Source organism: Acanthochromis polyacanthus, chromosome 24, assembly GCF_021347895.1.
Source record: "Acanthochromis polyacanthus isolate Apoly-LR-REF ecotype Palm Island chromosome 24, KAUST_Apoly_ChrSc, whole genome shotgun sequence".
Lineage (NCBI taxonomy): Eukaryota > Metazoa > Chordata > Actinopteri > Pomacentridae > Acanthochromis > Acanthochromis polyacanthus.
The window spans coordinates 6,173,668-6,190,766 of NC_067136.1; the positions used below are offsets into that span (position 1 = coordinate 6,173,668).

Consider the following 17,099-nt stretch of genomic DNA (forward strand, 5'->3'; position numbering starts at 1 on the left):
TATACAAACTTGCTACAAAAATACAAAATAAAAAACGGGAATTTTTTGATAAAACATATTATGACTCAAATTCCTGATTTCGACTTTTTGTACGACGGCGACAACGACCGACGTGAAAACACCCCCCCAAGGCACCAATCCTAGGGGAAACACTCTGTTGCTGCTTATGTACTTTGGCATTGTGTAACTAATGATTGTCTTCAGTTAGGAACCCAGTCGCTGTCAGCAGGACCGAGCGGGCCGTATCGACGACAACTTACAGTCAACAACTCCTCAGGATCCTCTGTCTATATGCATGAATGGCTAGCTTGGTGTTACTGCATGTTTGGCTAATCTTCCAGGTGCTGTCCCCTGTGGCTCGACGTGGTTGGCCTTGTTCCCCGGGCGACACTCAGTTCGGGCGGGCGCCGGGTCGCCGTGGGGGCTGGGGGTCGTGGGGGGCTGGTGGCCTCGTGCGGGGTGGCTGCTTCCATGGGGGGATGTGGTGGGCGGTTCGGCTCGGTCGGGCGCCTGGTTTGGGCGTCCGCCGGGTCGCCATTTGCGACTAAAAATGTCGTGGGTGGCGGCCCAGCGGTCGTCTGGGTCTGGCGCCCGGTCGGGCTGGCCGCCTGTCGTGTTTTCTTCATTGGGGTGGCCGCTTTGTGTGGTGTCGTTGGCCTCCCGTGGTTCCTGGCGGGAGGCCAACGGCACTGGATCGGGCACTGCCCCCCGGGTCTCTGCTGGGTCGCGCTGCGTCTCGGCCGTCTCCCGGTGCCCGTGGCGGGTGCTGTGCGGGGGTGTTGCCTGGGGACTCGGGGCGGCGCTGTTCTGGCATGGCCTGTTGCTCTTCAGCTAGCGGTTGCAGTTCCGGCCTGGTGGGTCTCTGGGTGCCCCGTGGTACCCTCTCCTCTCCCCCTCCTCCTCCTTGCCTTCTGTCCCCTCTCGCCTCCCTCCTCCCGTCTTCCTCCGCCTCCTTGTCCCCTCTCCCTCGCCCCCTCCCTCCTCCCTCCCCCTCGTCCTCCCGCTCTGCTGCCTGTCCTCTCCTTTCTTGTCATCTCCTCCTCCCCCTCCTTCTCCTGCCTTCTGCCCTCCCCCTGGGGGAGGGCGGGGGATGGGTGTGGGATGGGAGGGCGGGTGTGTGATGGGGTGGGGGGGCAGGGGGAGGGGGACCGGGTGCGGTGTGGGTGGGGTGTTCTGGCCTAGCCCGCGCCGTCTGCCCGCTGGGGTGCCGGGGCTGGAGGGGGAGATGGGGTGGGGGGGGTGTATGGGGGGGCGCTGGGCGCGCGCGCACCTCCCTCCGCCTGGCTGGGTGAGGCCCCGTTGATCGCTCCTCTTAAATCACTTCACTGGCTTCGCACAATACAACTTGTAAATATACACATAGGGCACACAACACATCCCTTGGGGGGGGGGGTGGAAAGGTACTATTCCTACTCAGGGGGGTGTAGGGGGTGGGTTGTGGGGGGGCGGTGTGGGGGAAGTGGGGCTGTGGGCCGGTGGGGCGCCGTGGGGGTCCGCTATGGCCCGTTCTGCTGCGCGGGCCTTGGGGCTCTGGCTGTGTCGGGGGGGGGTCGCTCCGGGCTCCTGGGCTGGGTCTCCGCTTGGTGGCTCCTGCGGGGGGGCTGTGTGGACCTCCTTGGGCTGGAGGAGACAGCTCCTTCCTTTTGGTGGAGGTTTTCATGCATGCCAGACCCACCACACCGGCACCTACCAAAACTCAATAGAGTTTGTTCCTCCGGTTGCTGAGTCAGTGGAGGTTGCTGGGTTAGTGTCTGTGGATCTCACTCTGCTCTATCTATCCTTCTTGTGGCCTCCTGACATCTTCATGATTGATCCAGTTGGGATTTTGTCGTATTTGGTGTTTGTGAAGGGTCTTAGATTTGTAAATGGTTTTAAGGTGTGAATTAAAGAGTACAAACAAATAAAATCCACCTTTTCTCTTAGAACACTGTCTATGCCTCACCTTTCTGTCTGTCCTGTGTTTGTTTTATGTTTCACATGGGTGTGCACAGCCTTCAATGGCATAATGCAGGAAACAGCTTGAAATAAACATGATAGGTTAATTTGCCATGAGGGCAGGTGGTGGTCACAGTCACAAAGAAGAAAAAAATTGCACATGAAGCTTAAGCAATGACACCATGGGTGGTTGGTGTCATTTTTGAGCGGACTTGCAGACAAAAAAAAAAGAAGAGAAAGAAAAAAAACAAAAAACAGAACAAATCAATCTGGTGATCAGTTATCAACTCATTTACTGGCAGAGATTTAGACCAGAGAGATCTAATATTTAACAGACCACATTTAATTGTCCTGTTTCTTTGCTCTGTTGAAATAGAGGTATTAATTTTTATTACATTTTTGTGGTTACTATTTCTTTTGTATATTTTTGATTTGTGTAATTTATTGAATTTTGGTGGTCGGGGGACAGACACAGTCTCAATAAAGTTAACTGAATTACTGGAGGGTGACAGCTGTGAGGAAACTGCAGAGAGGTGTGTAAGACTACAGCTCTGCATCCTGGTCTTAACTCTGGGTTGTCATGCTTTAGGAGTACTAATAAAATCAGCCATATTCCTAGAAATGAGAGCTGCACCAGCCAAAGTGGGATGGATGCCGTCTCTCCTAATCAGACCAGGTTTTCCCCAAAAAGAGCTCCAATTATCAATAAAGCCCACGTCGTTTGATGGACACCACATAGACAACCAGCGGCGAAACGACGACATGCGGCTAAACATGTCATCGCTGGTCAGATCAGGCAAGGGTCCAGAGAAAACTACGGAGTCCCACATGGTTTTGGCGAAAGTACACACCGATGCCACGCTAATTTTGGTGACCTCCGATTGGCGTAACCGGGTGTCGTTACCGCCGACGTGAATAACAATCTTACTATATTTACGATTATCTTTCGCCAGCAGTTTCAAATTTGCTTCTATGTCGCCCGCTCTGGCCCCTGGGAGGCATTTAACTATGGTCGCTGGTGTCGCTAGCTTCACGTTTCTGACTATGGAGCTGCCAATGATCAGAGTTGGTTTCTCAGCGGGTGTGTCGCTGAGCGGGGAAAAACGATTAGAAACATGAAGCGGTTTGTGGTGAGCCGGGACAGCAGGCTTGAGTTTAGGACTGTTTTTCCTACGAACTGTCACCCATCCACCCGGCTGTTCGGGAGCTGCTAAGGGACGGCTAACAGATGCTACACTAGCTAAGCTATTGCGGTCCGCACCAGCTAAGGGGGCCTGGCTAGCTGCTAGCGGGTTATTTTCCATGGTGCGGAGCCGCGATTCCAATTCAGAGAGCCTCGCCTCCAGAACTACAAAAAGGCTGCACTTATTACACATATCGTTATCACTAAAGGAGGCAGAGGAATAACTAAACATGTGGCACACTGAGCAGGAGAGGGAGGGAGAGGGAGAGGGAGAAGCCATGCTAACAACACGACACAGCGCTGAAACAGGAAATGACGCAATACGCTCACCGTAACGTCAGACGTCGCCTGCAGGATCCGTCACCGTCACCAGGAATACTGATCAACCACTCTCTGGACCCTTCAGACACAGGTGTTTTACAACTCAATCACTTGAAACACACCCACACCACTCAGGTGATCTTCATTTCACTAATTGTGAGACTATTGGCAACAATTTGATGGACCTCTATTGAATTAGGCCATTAAATTAAAAAGGGGGTGAATAATTATGCAAACAATTATTTTCATTTATATAATTTTCTTTCATTAATATTACTTTATAGAAATCTGTTTTCACTTTGACATTAAAGATTTTTTCCAATAATTTTTTTTAATAAAGCTAAATTTTATTGACCATGATTGATTTATGAAAGCAATAAAAGGGTAAAACATCAAAGGGGTGAATACTTAAGATAGGCACTGTGTTATTACATACTATGAGTTGTCACTACAGTTGACTTGAGTTGTGTGCATAGGTAATCATAATGTATTCTAAGCAGTCAGTGAAGAGTGCATTATAATGCACTGTGAGTGCCCTCATGAAGCATAATATAGGTGTTCATAAGTCCTCAAGAGCATCCATATAACTAGTCAATATAATTAATTATGAGTGATATAATCAAGGGCGTCAGTTTGTTTTTAAAAGTGGGGGGGGATGGAGACCACAGTACTTTGAGAAAATGTCGAAGAACGGCGGCAAAATGCCACCAGCTGGGCTCAAACTCACAACCACCGCACCAAAGGCGGAGAATCAAGCTGTTACATCGGTACATACAGGTAGTGGGGTCTGTGGGCCGCTATAGTACTAATTCTCCCGGGCCGAAATTCTGCCCCTGCATGCCTCTGGTCGGAGCTTCCACTTGGCACGGGTGCAAATTTAGCATCTGCACGGTTTTTTTTAACCTCACGAAGGTGTGCTGTGTGTCTGTGCAACTCTCGGCCGAGTGCGGATGGTGCGTTCAGGAGCGTCGGAATTTTCTTTACTGCTGAAAATAACTGGGTTTACAACGGCTTACATGTGAAGAATTTGAATGTGTTGGAGAAAAAATGACCCCTGACAAAAAGTGGGGGGGACACGTCCCCACCGTCCCCCCCTAAACTGACGCCTATGGATATAATGTTTTATGACTGTTGATATAGTGCATCATAAAGCATTATGAGTGTAGTTATGAAGCATTATGAATGCCCTCATAATGCATTGTGGTTGTCAGGGCTTCATACCTCATAAAGCATTATGGTTGTAGTGTTCATGAGTATTCATGAGCATCCATGGAACAAGTCATTATAATTCATTATAAATGACATTATAATGTTTTATGACCGTTGTCAACATTCCTGGTCATGGATATGGGATCCCTAGTCAGCCATAAAGATGGAATTATGAAGGAGCGGCGGCAGAATGAAGAGAAGCACGGTATGATATATTAATCTGTGATTTAAAATGCAGTACGCTATAACCAAATGAATGTGTGTGAATTAATCAAATGCTTACATTTTTACATTTTTACATTTACAGTGTTGAAACAATGTAGAAATCATAAGAGTGCCTTATTCAGAAGAGTGATGGTTTGATTATATTGGAAGGATGTCTTTTTATTTTTTCCTTTAATTTTTGAAACAGTGTAGAAATCAGAAGCGTGTCTCACTATAAGCAGTGATGGTTTGATTAATATAATGGAATTTCTTTTTTTTTTATTTCTCTTTTTTAATTCTTTGAATATATACATATATCAGTGTTTTTATGTTGTTTGAGATTGAGTAATATGTTACTGGTCTACTAGGGTGCAGCAAAGAGAATGGTAACTGTGTTCTAAGGGGTAACCACTTGAGGGCAGCACCTCACAGGGAGCTGTGAGTGCCCTTGGTTAACAAAGCAGGACAGAAGGTTAAACAGGGTTTTGCTGCTATTAGATAAATGGAAATGCTTTCAGGGGGGGATCACTGGTTGATCCCTGGGTAGATAATGAATTACTGTACTAGAGGGTGATTCAAAAAGAGTTAAAATAGGTTAGTTTAGATTATGCCCTTAGAGGGTCATGGGGCTTTTCGGCTCTGTAAATAGGGTAGGGGAGTGTTGTAAGTCTGTGTGCACCGTGCTGAAATGTGGGGTGCATATGTCAGCAACTTTTAAAAGCTGCTGACATTCACTTTTCTCAAGTTCCTGTAACCAGTAGAGAGAGGTGAAGAAGGGGACAAGAACATGTCTGGGGCAAGTAAAGGTCACTGGGTGAGGAATGAGGAAGTGCACATTTGCGGAGGGGGGTGGACGTGGCTGTAATTTGTTTGCGTGGGTTAGAGTATGGTGTCAACACGTATGCAAAATTAAAGAGAGCTGTGATGTATAAATTGTACCTATTCGAAGTAGTTCGGGGGAGATTGTTGCGGGTATCTGCCCGGGTGCAATCCGGACATTAGTCCGAGCACAGGGGATGATTACCACGTAACTCTGGTTGAGTGGAATAACTTGGTCTGCTGAAGAAAGGACTGCTCTGATGGAATAATGGACTAAAGGAACTGCATCTTATTCGTTGTTAAGGATTACAGGATTGTGGTCGGGACTTAACAATGGACTGATGGAGTATCACTGGATTCTGTTATTTCCAGAGGAATAACACCTGAATGGATTAACAAAGTTTTTTTCCTGGCCCAAAACCCCAAAACTGGATTACATGCAGACCTGAAATTTGGACTAACGCTCTCTCCAGCTTCCCCCTGGGTTCCTTGGTGGGCTCAGGTGAACGGCCGGGTGGGGCCCCACCCGCTGTTCTACTCCCTCCAAATTACCGTTACACTAGGTAACACGCATTCCCCTTTTTTCTTAAGAAAGCATAAGACCAGTAGGGATATGGATTAAGGGTGGTTTGAATATTATCTAATGTTTGATTATTTGTCTGATGATTTATTGGCTATGCTTGTGCCCTGCTAAAATATATCAATAAAGCATTATTCTGCAATTAAAGACAACAAATTGCAAGTGCTATTTTTTTTTTTATATTAGTTCTTAAATTCTATTTCTATTTTGTATTATCCCTGAATAAATACTTATACATCTAGCTCTTGATGTAATAAGTTAACTTACAGCGTGCATGATAGTAGCAAGGTTCTGAAAGGTTACCTAGTCATAGGGGCCAGGTTGGCCCAGTATAAACATATCCTAGAGGTTGTCTATATGTCCATAACCTCTGAATTAAACCTAGCAACTTAACAAGTGCCAGATCTATGAGAGGAAAAGCTGCCGTTAACAGGTGTATCTGGTGGTTAAATTTAACTATACCGAAGTGGCTACTCGGTTAAATTAATTATCAGAGGAAGTAGGGATAGGCATCTGGATGAAGGCAGTGAGACAGCTAGGCGAATTTTCCTCGTCAACCAGCTTATCAGTTCTGCAGCATCCCTCTGAGTAAGACCTCAGGGGGCAGTAGGACCGGACCCGAAGGATGGAGAGCTGGTCCGGTGATTCCCTAACAACTGAGTAAGTTAATCAGGGGGTCACTGGCCCTGAGGATCGACAATTGGCGCCCGAACAGGTTTTTTACCAACAGGTGTGTGCCCTAAGACCCGAGGGGAAGGCTGAGGTGGGGACTGTAGATGTCCGCCTTGGCAGGAGAGAGCGGTGAAGACTGAGGTCTGATAGAACAGACTTCTCCCTGTCTGAGAGTGTGACTCAGACAGGTCAGAGAACGTTGCACTCAGAATCACTGGAAAAGTTTTTGTTTTCTGTTTCCTTCTCAGGATTATAACGGTGGATTGTAATCTGATGGAAGGATTGTATTTTTTCCAAGAAAGGAAAAGTATGGTGAGTGGCTGAGCAGAAGGATTTCAGTTTCACCAGACCTGCAGAGGAGGTGTAGGAAGCACCGCAGGAGTGTGGAGGTTACGTGAGTCGTGAGGGTCGGGGAGGACCGAGCCCGAGACGTCGTCACGGAGTAGCCGAACTTAGTCTGCCCTTCATCCTGACTCTAGGCGCTACGAGCGGCTTTGAAGGGGTGGACAACTCAACAAAGACGAACAAGTGGATAACAATGGATGAAGATTTGCATGTCTCGCCTGCGAGACGTACTTCCCCTTCGCCGCCTGCTGAGGCTGAGGATGCGGCGGAGCTGGAGGCAAAAGGAGGAAGTGAGAGGGCAGCTGTTTCCCAATCCCAGGAAATTCCTCCAGGAGTGGTGCCTGAGCGGCCAGTGCATATCCTGTTATACGGAGACGGGTGGAATTTCTGGGATTCAGGAGTTCAGCAAAGTTTGATGGTCGCATTGCTGCAGGAGGAGAGAGGTGGGCTGAAGCAGGCTCTGGCTGTCACTTGTAAGCAACGAGCATAGTACGCTGTGTATAATCAAGTGCTGAGATTCTGGATTATAGTGGTAGTCAGCCCCACTGAGGTAAAGTCGAAGCAAAATGCTGCGACTTGGCTGAAGTGGTGGGGCAGCTTTTTGGAAGATTTCGCCAAGGACACTTCAAAGGGGAGGCTGGAAGTGATAGTCAGCCCCTCTGTGAAATATGACCCTGTGGTGAAAATGCTGGCCAGAGAGTCTGGACTGCGACCTGGCTTGGTGTCGTCTGGAACAGTAAAAGCCATGTCAGTGTATAAGGACCATGGAAAGCTGCTGTCACCATTATATACATTTCGGAATAAGAGGCTTGAAGAAGGAGATGAGACAGCCAGTGTACGTACAGACCAGGGACTGCTGTCAGATGTTGACAATGACGACAGTGAACATGCAGATGAGCAGGAGAACAGCTCGGATGCAGAAGAGGAAGTGGAAGAAGAAATGGCGCAATATACTCCAGTGACTGAAGCACGTATAAGGAGTATGGTAGCTGCTAATAGGACTATCATTGATGCACTGAAAGAATTCACCCGAACCTGCGAGGCGGGGGATAAGCAGCGTCTGCAACAGTTTGGTGGTAAAGCTATGCAGAAAGAAGTGGAACGGAGGGCTATACCTGACTGGCCAGTCCTGAACCCCATCCCTCAGGGAGTTACAAAGGTCACAAATGAACTTGGTGCAGGATTGTATCATGTGACAGGTGAACCTTGGGAAATAAATGCTGATGGCCTTTTGGTGGTTACTTCTGCAACCTTTAAGGTCCGTAATCCTAAATTTCAGAGAGCCCTGCTGAGTGAGGCAGGGGAGGATTACAAGCGAGAAATTAAGGATTTAAGAGGAGACAAGAAGAAATGGCTGACGGCAGATGCACCGGTGGCTGTGACCTCAGGGGGATCCAGCTCGTTTTATTCGGTGGTCCACGTGCTGATGGAGGAGTACGCAGACAACATGGATAAAGGGAATTACAGAGATCTGTTGGTGCAAGCCCTGTGTACAGGACTGGCTCGAGCGAATTTTTTGGGGTACAGAAGGGTGCTGATTTCTAATAACGGACTGCGGTCTAATAACCTCCATTGGGAGATAGCTGAGCAGGCCGCAATACGTGCAGCAACTTTGCAGATCAACACTCATGTGCACTGCAATCGCATACAGGAGATAGTTATCCTGTCTTCACAGGTGCAGGAAGAGGAGCGTCGGAAACGTTTGGAGGGGCCTCTTCGCCGCGCGGAGCAGGTGCGGGATGCTGAGGTGAGGAGGAGCGGTTCTGTACAGATGGAGGATGAAAATGGCAGGCTGCGGATAAGGCATGTCTCTACTCCAAATGCAGGAGTGGCGGGGGGCAATGTGACCTGGGGGGGACAAGATATTGGTCTCCCCAGGGCAGCACCCTCTGTCATCATAAGGTCCCCTCCACCCTCCAGCCCGGGGTTCTCTGAATGGGGTCCTCGGGCCCCGTCTGCTCCAGTGGTTCAGAAGTTGCATTGGCAGAGATCTGACAATTTGATGGATTTACAATCTGACAGTGGAAGTCTTCAGCTGCAGGGTGTCCGGCAAGGGCCTTCAGATCCCACCAGCGGAGTGTCAGCTGTTGCTGCAGCGTCGTCCAGCACGGCAAAACGGGGAGCGTTTGTGAGGAGTCCCCGGGATGTGGAGCAGGGTGATGAGCAGACGTCGGTAGAGGAGCCGGGGGACGACAATGCAGCTGAGCGGAGTGAAGTCAGTGAGGAAGAGATCGCTGATTCGGCTGATTACCCTGCGCCCAGCAGGGTGGTGCAGCTGAGGGTGGGCTCCAGGAAAGGGGTGAAGAAGGATATCCAAGTTTTTTCAGTGTTGGATGTTTCCAGGAAGACGGCTCGAGATCTCAGTGTGGGGCCTATTGTCACTAAGGATGGGCGTGGGGCCTATACACCTGAGGTGGGACAGACTGGATATGACATTCCTGCCCGTTGGCGTGATGACCCTGGTGAGTGGCAAGAGCTGAGAGTTAATGCAAAGATGGCTGAGTGGGCTAACATATTAATGATGCCCACTTATGGCAGGCTGGCGGCTAGCAGACAACTCACAGCTAATTTTAGACTGGGCTACACAGCCATTGGCTATGATGTAATGCTTCGCAGGATGAAGAAAGCAGCATACACTTACTCTAAAAGTCTGGAACGTGCTGAGGATGAGAGACTGACAGAGAGTGGGGAGGAAGAAGAAGTTCCTCAACCTGCTGAGCATCCGCCTGGCGGCCCTGACAGGCAAGTGGGCATGGTGGATATGACGGCACTTGCTCCTGGGTTGGATTTAACAGACTTTAAAAAGATAAGACTGATTGTTGCAGACAAGCCGGCGGAGCAGGACATGGTGGATTATTTGCGTGACAGCTGGCCGTTGGTGTGCAGTGCTACAGATAATGAGGGAGCAAAAAAGCTGTGGCTGAGTCATGTGACCAGGAATCCTGTGTGCCACAATGAGAGGGCGCAGAACGTCTATGACAGGCTGGTTTTGGATGATGATCAGGATGAAGACACCTGGCTCCAGAAAGCGCGGCAAAGGCTCAGCAGAGGTCAGACTCTGACACAGGTCTGGCATGAGATTCAACAGAGAATTTCGCCCAGGGCCTACGTGCGTGCACTCCGGATGGTAACAGGGGGTGCACAAGGAGAGGTGGATTTTATCACCATGCCTGCGGATTCGACTGTTTTCCAGATAACAACGGTGGTAAAGAAGTGGGATCTAACGAGAAAGTACTATAAAGAGAAGAGGGCAAGAGAATCTACCCAGCAGTCAAGGTATAAATCTACACGCCAGTCTCCTCAGCAGCAAAAGGAAGTGGTGGTTAGGCCGCCTGCCCAGTCAGCACAACCTAGACGAGAGGGGGGAACTGTGAGTGAGTCACACAGCCCTCCTCTGCAGCAGCAGGCCGCAAGGGCAGACAACAGGATTCCTTTTCTGCCACTGGAGGAGTTTAAGAAGCTTACACCTGAAGAAAAACAGGCCCTTCGGGATGCCCGTAGAGCGGCATCTCGGGGGCCCAAGCCATGACACAAAAAGAGGCGCGGGTCACCCTGGAAAATGCCTACTGGGCTGGGGATAACATCTATACTGATGTGGACGGTGTTCCCTATCTGGTAGACTCTGGGGCAGAGGTGTCTATGACCCGCAGACGCCTCACTGTGCGAGGACACCTGAAGGTCCAGCTGGCAGATGGGACTCTTACAAATTTTCCTTTTGCTGTTTGGAAAGGGATTGTGTGGTTATTGGGACCATATAATTTGATAACAACTGGAGACTTGATGGATTTATATAACCGAGACCGGGGGAAATCGTCGGTGATGCAACGTGTGGAGAGCCTGCGGGCTCGCTTAATTCGTCTAGACCCCCAGCAGGAGAGGTCATGGTATAGACCGGTGGATGTTGTAGCGGTCACGGAGCAGCAGGTGGAGGAGATCAATGCCACCGCGTGTTGGATGTACAAAAGCCATTTTGGGATACCAGATGATGGACAGAAAAAATGTGAACGGTGAGATAATCCCTCATGTTGCTGATCCTGCTGTTTTTTTGGCAGAGGGGCATGCATTTAGGAAAAGCCTCTGTGAAGGTAAAGAAATCAGGGGATTTCAGTGGTTGGGGCCGAATCGTATCTTCACCAATGGAACCTGCCATTCACCAGAGGAGTACTGGTTGCGGTGTGGTGTGGGGGCTATGGAGCATGACTGTCGCTGGTATGAAATTGCAGGATCTGTTGTGTCTGGCTCCCTCACTACAGCGGTTGCCGGAGTTGTGGACACTATTGGGGAAGGGGTCTCTGTGCTGGGTGGATGGATGGGAAGCCTGTTCACCTGGGTGTGGCCCTATCTTCTGATGATCTTTGGATTACTAATTATGGCTGTCCTGTGCTGTGTGCTGGTAAAGGGGGGGCCCGGGCGACTTTCAGTTCCTGTGTCAACGGCAGATTTTGCAAGAGAGGGAGGGAGGAGCATCTCCTCCCCCCCAGCTTCCCTGGAGGGAGGCGTTTGAAGGATTAAGTATATAGTCACTGGAACGCCTCGGGTCATTTATTCTGCCTGAGGGTCCTGAAATAGAGGTGTTGCTTCAAGGATAAAGAGGAACATACGAAGAGGAAGAGAGACTGAAAAAGAGAAAAGAGATCTGACAGCCATGGCTACTACTGCGTATCAAAACTCGGACTCCACTCGATACAATGTGAGTATGCAGAACTACACTTGTGACCCTGGCATTTGCTTCAGAGCTGGGAGAGAGTGCATTGAGTTCTGGGCAATTGAAGTGGCCTGGTTCATCTTCTGCTGTGTGGGGGAGTGGGCACTTGACCAGCCGATAAGAGTCCTTTCTTTTCTCCTGGGGATCGTGGAAACCTCCGTGTTGAATATCTATCGCGGACGGGGGCAACGTACCCTGTCCATGTTCATGACTTACATCCTGGGGCGCGTCCACCTCGGCTGTAGTCGAGAAGATAACCTCAGGAGAGCAGCGGTGATTGGATGGCTGGGGATGAGTTTTTCCACGCTGTTCTGGGAGAGGATGTATTGGATTAGTGTTGGCTATGAAGGGACTTTGGTGGTTTTCCTCCTTGGTTATTTGCTGTCAATGGCTCTCACTCTGCAGCCGCAAGGGAGAAGGCGGTGGCTGCTGAGGATTGGTGCGGTGGTCGTTTGGGGGATTGGATGGGGTTCCGCTGCTGTCCTGTATTGGTTGCAGGGAGGGACAGGGAACCTACTGACAGTATGGCTCATGCTGTATGAAGCCCTCTTCCATCGGAGATCATCCCACGGGGATCCGGGGGACGCTCCACCGACTCCGAACCCTTCTTGGCAGAAAACAATGAGGAAGAGGCGTTCCACGGAGAGCACTGAAGCCTAATGTGGATGGCTGACGTGTGCGCTTGCTGTGCAGCTAAATATTTAATCACCCTGATAATTAAAACGCTGTGTTATCTCAAAATTTTGTCTGTTAACAGAGGGATGCCCGCTGTGCTGACTGTGGGGACACTCTCCAGCAGGTGACCTGCTTATGGGAGGCTTACCAGGCGTTCTGGTGCACCAACTGCTACCTGAGCACGTTTCAGGTATGCTCAGCCCGGGGCGTATTTTGCATCAGGGGTCCCGCCGGGGTGCCGACTGTGCCCTTTGCTGACTGCCTCGCCATTGAGGGGGGGTCTGAGCTGATTTGTACCACCGCCAGTGAAGCGCTACGCCTGTCGGTGGAATATCCTGATGGAATACTTTACCCTACCTACATGAGAATGTAGAGGAAGCCTGATGGTTCCCGGTTTTCCACCACGCATCTGGGTGACGGAAAATTCCTGACGGTGGGACCTGTGATAAGGAATATGCGACGGGCCGGCCAGCGCGCTACCACCAAGGGAACGCAGACCCCAGCCAAAGGAACGTGGCATTGGGACTACGACTGTTTCCTGAGGGAGCTGACGGGCCGCCCTGGTGAGCCGCCGAGGCTGACATTCTGTGGGGCGGAGGATATTACGCCGCCTGTCAGCGCAGCGCCGGAAAACATCTCATCTGATGAAGAAGGAGGGGGAGATACGGAGATGGACAGGATGGCAGATTCGGTGGAGAGGAGAATGGAGGACGAGCCAGTTGCAGAAGGAGCTGTGGGCGCGACTGCGACGCCTTCGGCTGCGGGGGCTGCTGGGCCGATGATGCCGTCGGTTGACTCGCCACAGAAGGTGGAGGTGAATAGCAGGGCGCCTACTGATGTGGCTTCTGGACCTGTGGAGGGTCTGCTGGTGGTGTCCTTATCTGATGACGACGACGGCCTCTTCGCCTGAAGATGGATATGCCTGACAAGGGACCCCATGGAGGGGGTGTCAACATTCCTGGTCATGGATATGGGATCCCTAGTCAGCCATAAAGATGGAATTATGAAGGAGCGGCGGCAGAATGAAGAGAAGCACGGTATGATATATTAATCTGTGATTTAAAATGCAGTACGCTATAACCAAATGAATGTGTGTGAATTAATCAAATGCTTACATTTTTACATTTTTACATTTACAGTGTTGAAACAATGTAGAAATCATAAGAGTGCCTTATTCAGAAGAGTGATGGTTTGATTATATTGGAAGGATGTCTTTTTATTTTTTCCTTTAATTTTTGAAACAGTGTAGAAATCAGAAGCGTGTCTCACTATAAGCAGTGATGGTTTGATTAATATAATGGAATGTCTTTTTTTTATTTCTCTTTTTTAATTCTTTGAATATATACATATATCAGTGTTTTTATGTTGTTTGAGATTGAGTAATATGTTACTGGTCTACTAGGGTGCAGCAAAGAGAATAGTAACTGTGTTCTAAGGGGTAACCACTTGAGGGCAGCACCTCACAGGGAGCTGTGAGTGCCTTTGGTTAACAAAACAGGACAGAAGGTTAAACAGGGTTTTGCTGCTATTAGATAAATGGAAATGCTTTCAGGGAGGGGATCACTGGTTGATCCCTGGGTAGATAATGAATTACTGTACTAGAGGGTGATTCAAAAAGAGTTAAAATAGGTTAGTTTAGATTATGCCCTTAGAGGGTCATGGGGCTTTTCGGCTCTGTAAATAGGGTAGGGGAGTGTTGTAAGTCTGTGTGCACCGTGCTGAAATGTGGGGTGCATATGTCAGCAACTTTTAAAAGCTGCTGACATTCACTTTTCTCAAGTTCCTGTAACCAGTAGAGAGAGGTGAAAAAAGGGACAAGAACATGTCTGGGGCAAGTAAAGGTTACTGGGTGAGGAATGAGGAAGTGCACATTTGCGGAGGGGGGTGGACGTGGCTGTAATTTGTTTGCGTGGGTTGGAGTATGGTGTCAACACGTATGCAAAATTAAAGAGAGCTGTGATGTATAAATTGTACCTATTCGAAGTAGTTCGGGGGAGATTGTTGCGGGTATCTGCCTGGGTGCAATCCGGACATTAGTCCGAGCACAGGGGATGATTACCACGTAACTCTGGTTGAGTGGAATAACTTGGTCTGCTGAAGAAAGGACTGCTCTGATGGAATAATGGACTAAAGGAACTGCATCTTATTCGTTGTTAAGGATTACAGGATTGTGGTCGGGACTTAACAATGGACTGATGGAGTATCACTGGATTCTATTATTTCCAGAGGAATAACACCTGAATGGATTAACAAAGTTTTTTCCTGGCCCAAAACCCCAAAACTGGATTACATGCAGACCTGAAATTTGGACTAACGCTCTCTCCAGCTTCCCCCTGGGTTCCTTGGTGGGCTCAGGTGAACGGCCGGGTGGGGCCCCACCCGCTGTTCTACTCCCTCCAAATTACCGTTACACTAGGTAACACGCATTCCCCTTTTTTCTTAAGAAAGCATAAGACCAGTAGGGATATGGATTAAGGGTGGTTTGAATATTATCTAATGTTTGATTATTTGTCTGATGATTTATTGGCTATGCTTGTGCCCTGCTAAAATATATCAATAAAGCATTATTCTGCAATTAAAGACAACAAATTGCAAGTGCTATTTTTTTTTTTTTATATTAGTTCTTAAATTCTATTTCTATTTTGTATTATCCCTGAATAAATACTTATACATCTAGCTCTTGATGTAATAAGTTAACTTACAGCGTGCATGATAGTAGCAAGGTTCTGAAAGGTTACCTAGTCATAGGGGCCAGGTTGGCCCAGTATAAACATATCCTAGAGGTTGTCTATATGTCCATAACCTCTGAATTAAACCTAGCAACTTAACAAGTGCCAGATCTATGAGAGGAAAAGCTGCCGTTAACAGGTGTATCTGGTGGTTAAATTTAACTATACCGAAGTGGCTACTCGGTTAAATTAATTATCAGAGGAAGTAGGGATAGGCATCTGGATGAAGGCAGTGAGACAGCTAGGCGAATTTTCCTCGTCAACCAGCTTATCAGTTCTGCAGCATCCCTCTGAGTAAGACCTCAGGGGGCAGTAGGACCGGACCCGAAGGATGGAGAGCTGGTCCGGTGATTCCCTAACAACTGAGTAAGTTAATCAGGGGGTCACTGGCCCTGAGGATCGACACCGTTGATTATACAGCATCATGAAGCATCTGTATTAGATTATGGTGACATTTTGTATAGGCATGCCTCCGCTGTAACACTGAAACCTCTAGTTTTCCACTCTGCTCTTAGGTTTATTACTGGAGATCCCTACAACACCCACCACTGTAAGGTTGGATGGTCGTCACTTTCAGAGAGGCGTGACCTCCACACATATATGTTTATTTACAAAGCTTTTCTTGGGATGCTTCCTCCTTACATCTCCTCAATGTTAGTCTGGTCCTCTGGAGCTCACAACACCTGTTCCAGTGACTGGCTCACTCTCCAGACTCCAAAAGCCCATTCTAAACTTGGCAGATCTGCCCTCAGTGCCTTTGCACCATCTGCTTGGAATAAAGCGCAAAACACAGTAAAAATCAAAGATCTGCTTACCATCAGACATTTTAAACAACTATTGCTGGATTTTTTGTGTTCTGATTGCACTTGCTTTTCTTGAATTTGATGTACATTTGTAATTTATGTGTTTTGACTTTTCTGATGTACTTGTTACCTTTTGAATTGCTCGACATCATTGCAAATGAGGGTTCACCCTCAATGATTCTCAAGTCTAAATAAAGATAAATAAAATTATGTTTGCTTATAAGTGTAGTTATGAGGCATTATGAATGCATTATGGATGCCGTTATAATGCATTATAAATGTGGGCTTCATAGAAAGTGTTACCATGTTTTCTCAGTGTTAACATTTCTAGGGTATCACTCCAGTGTGTACCTCTTTGTGATATGTGTATGCAGCATTGGAACTGACCAACATGTCACCTATCTCACAGGGAAAGTGTTTTCACGCTACATGTGTGGCAGTTTCCATGATTCTTTAAAGCGTCTAGTGGAATGAATCTCTTCCTATGCTCCTCACAGTGGTGTGGTTTCAGTCCAGTGGGGTTGGTCAACTCTTAAGTGTTGTGACTGGGTGAATACTTTCCCATGCTAATCACAGCTGTATTGTTTCTCATCACATTGCTGATGAAGAGTTTGTCCAATTACTTTTTTACCCCTTCTCACACTGATCTCAACTGTTTAGTATCTCTACATGATGCCTGACAATGTGTTGTCATAGACATTAGAAAGAAGTGAAACCTTTATCATGCTGGTCACAGCTATATGGTTTCACTCCAGGGGCCTGCTTCATGAAGCAGGTTCAAGAAACTCTGAGTTTCTTCCACAACTCTGAGTTGATCTACTCTGAGATAGAAAACTCTGAGTTTTCGGTTTCACAACGGCTGATATGAGTTGGTTTAATCAACTCGGAGTAGGTTGACCCGGAGTTACGCGCGTGCACC

At 48.2% G+C, this 17,099-nt stretch overlaps 1 protein-coding gene and 2 long non-coding RNA genes across 3 annotated transcripts in view; 2 read left to right on the plus strand and 1 right to left on the minus strand.

Annotated features, from left to right (window-relative positions):
* The window catches only part of LOC127532703 (sialoadhesin-like), a 258,353-nt gene that overhangs the window by 16,264 nt on the left and 224,990 nt on the right, over nucleotides 1–17,099 (plus strand). The window lies entirely within an intron of this gene.
* Nucleotides 5,322–15,173, plus strand: LOC127532717 (uncharacterized). Its single transcript, XR_007940366.1, has 2 exons — nucleotides 5,322–5,450; nucleotides 14,283–15,173. It is a non-coding gene; the product is annotated as an uncharacterized LOC127532717 (long non-coding RNA).
* LOC127532719 (uncharacterized) lies at nucleotides 5,718–14,727 on the minus strand. Its single transcript, XR_007940368.1, has 2 exons — nucleotides 14,623–14,727; nucleotides 5,718–5,791 (listed from the first exon to the last, which is right to left on the minus strand). It is a non-coding gene; the product is annotated as an uncharacterized LOC127532719 (long non-coding RNA).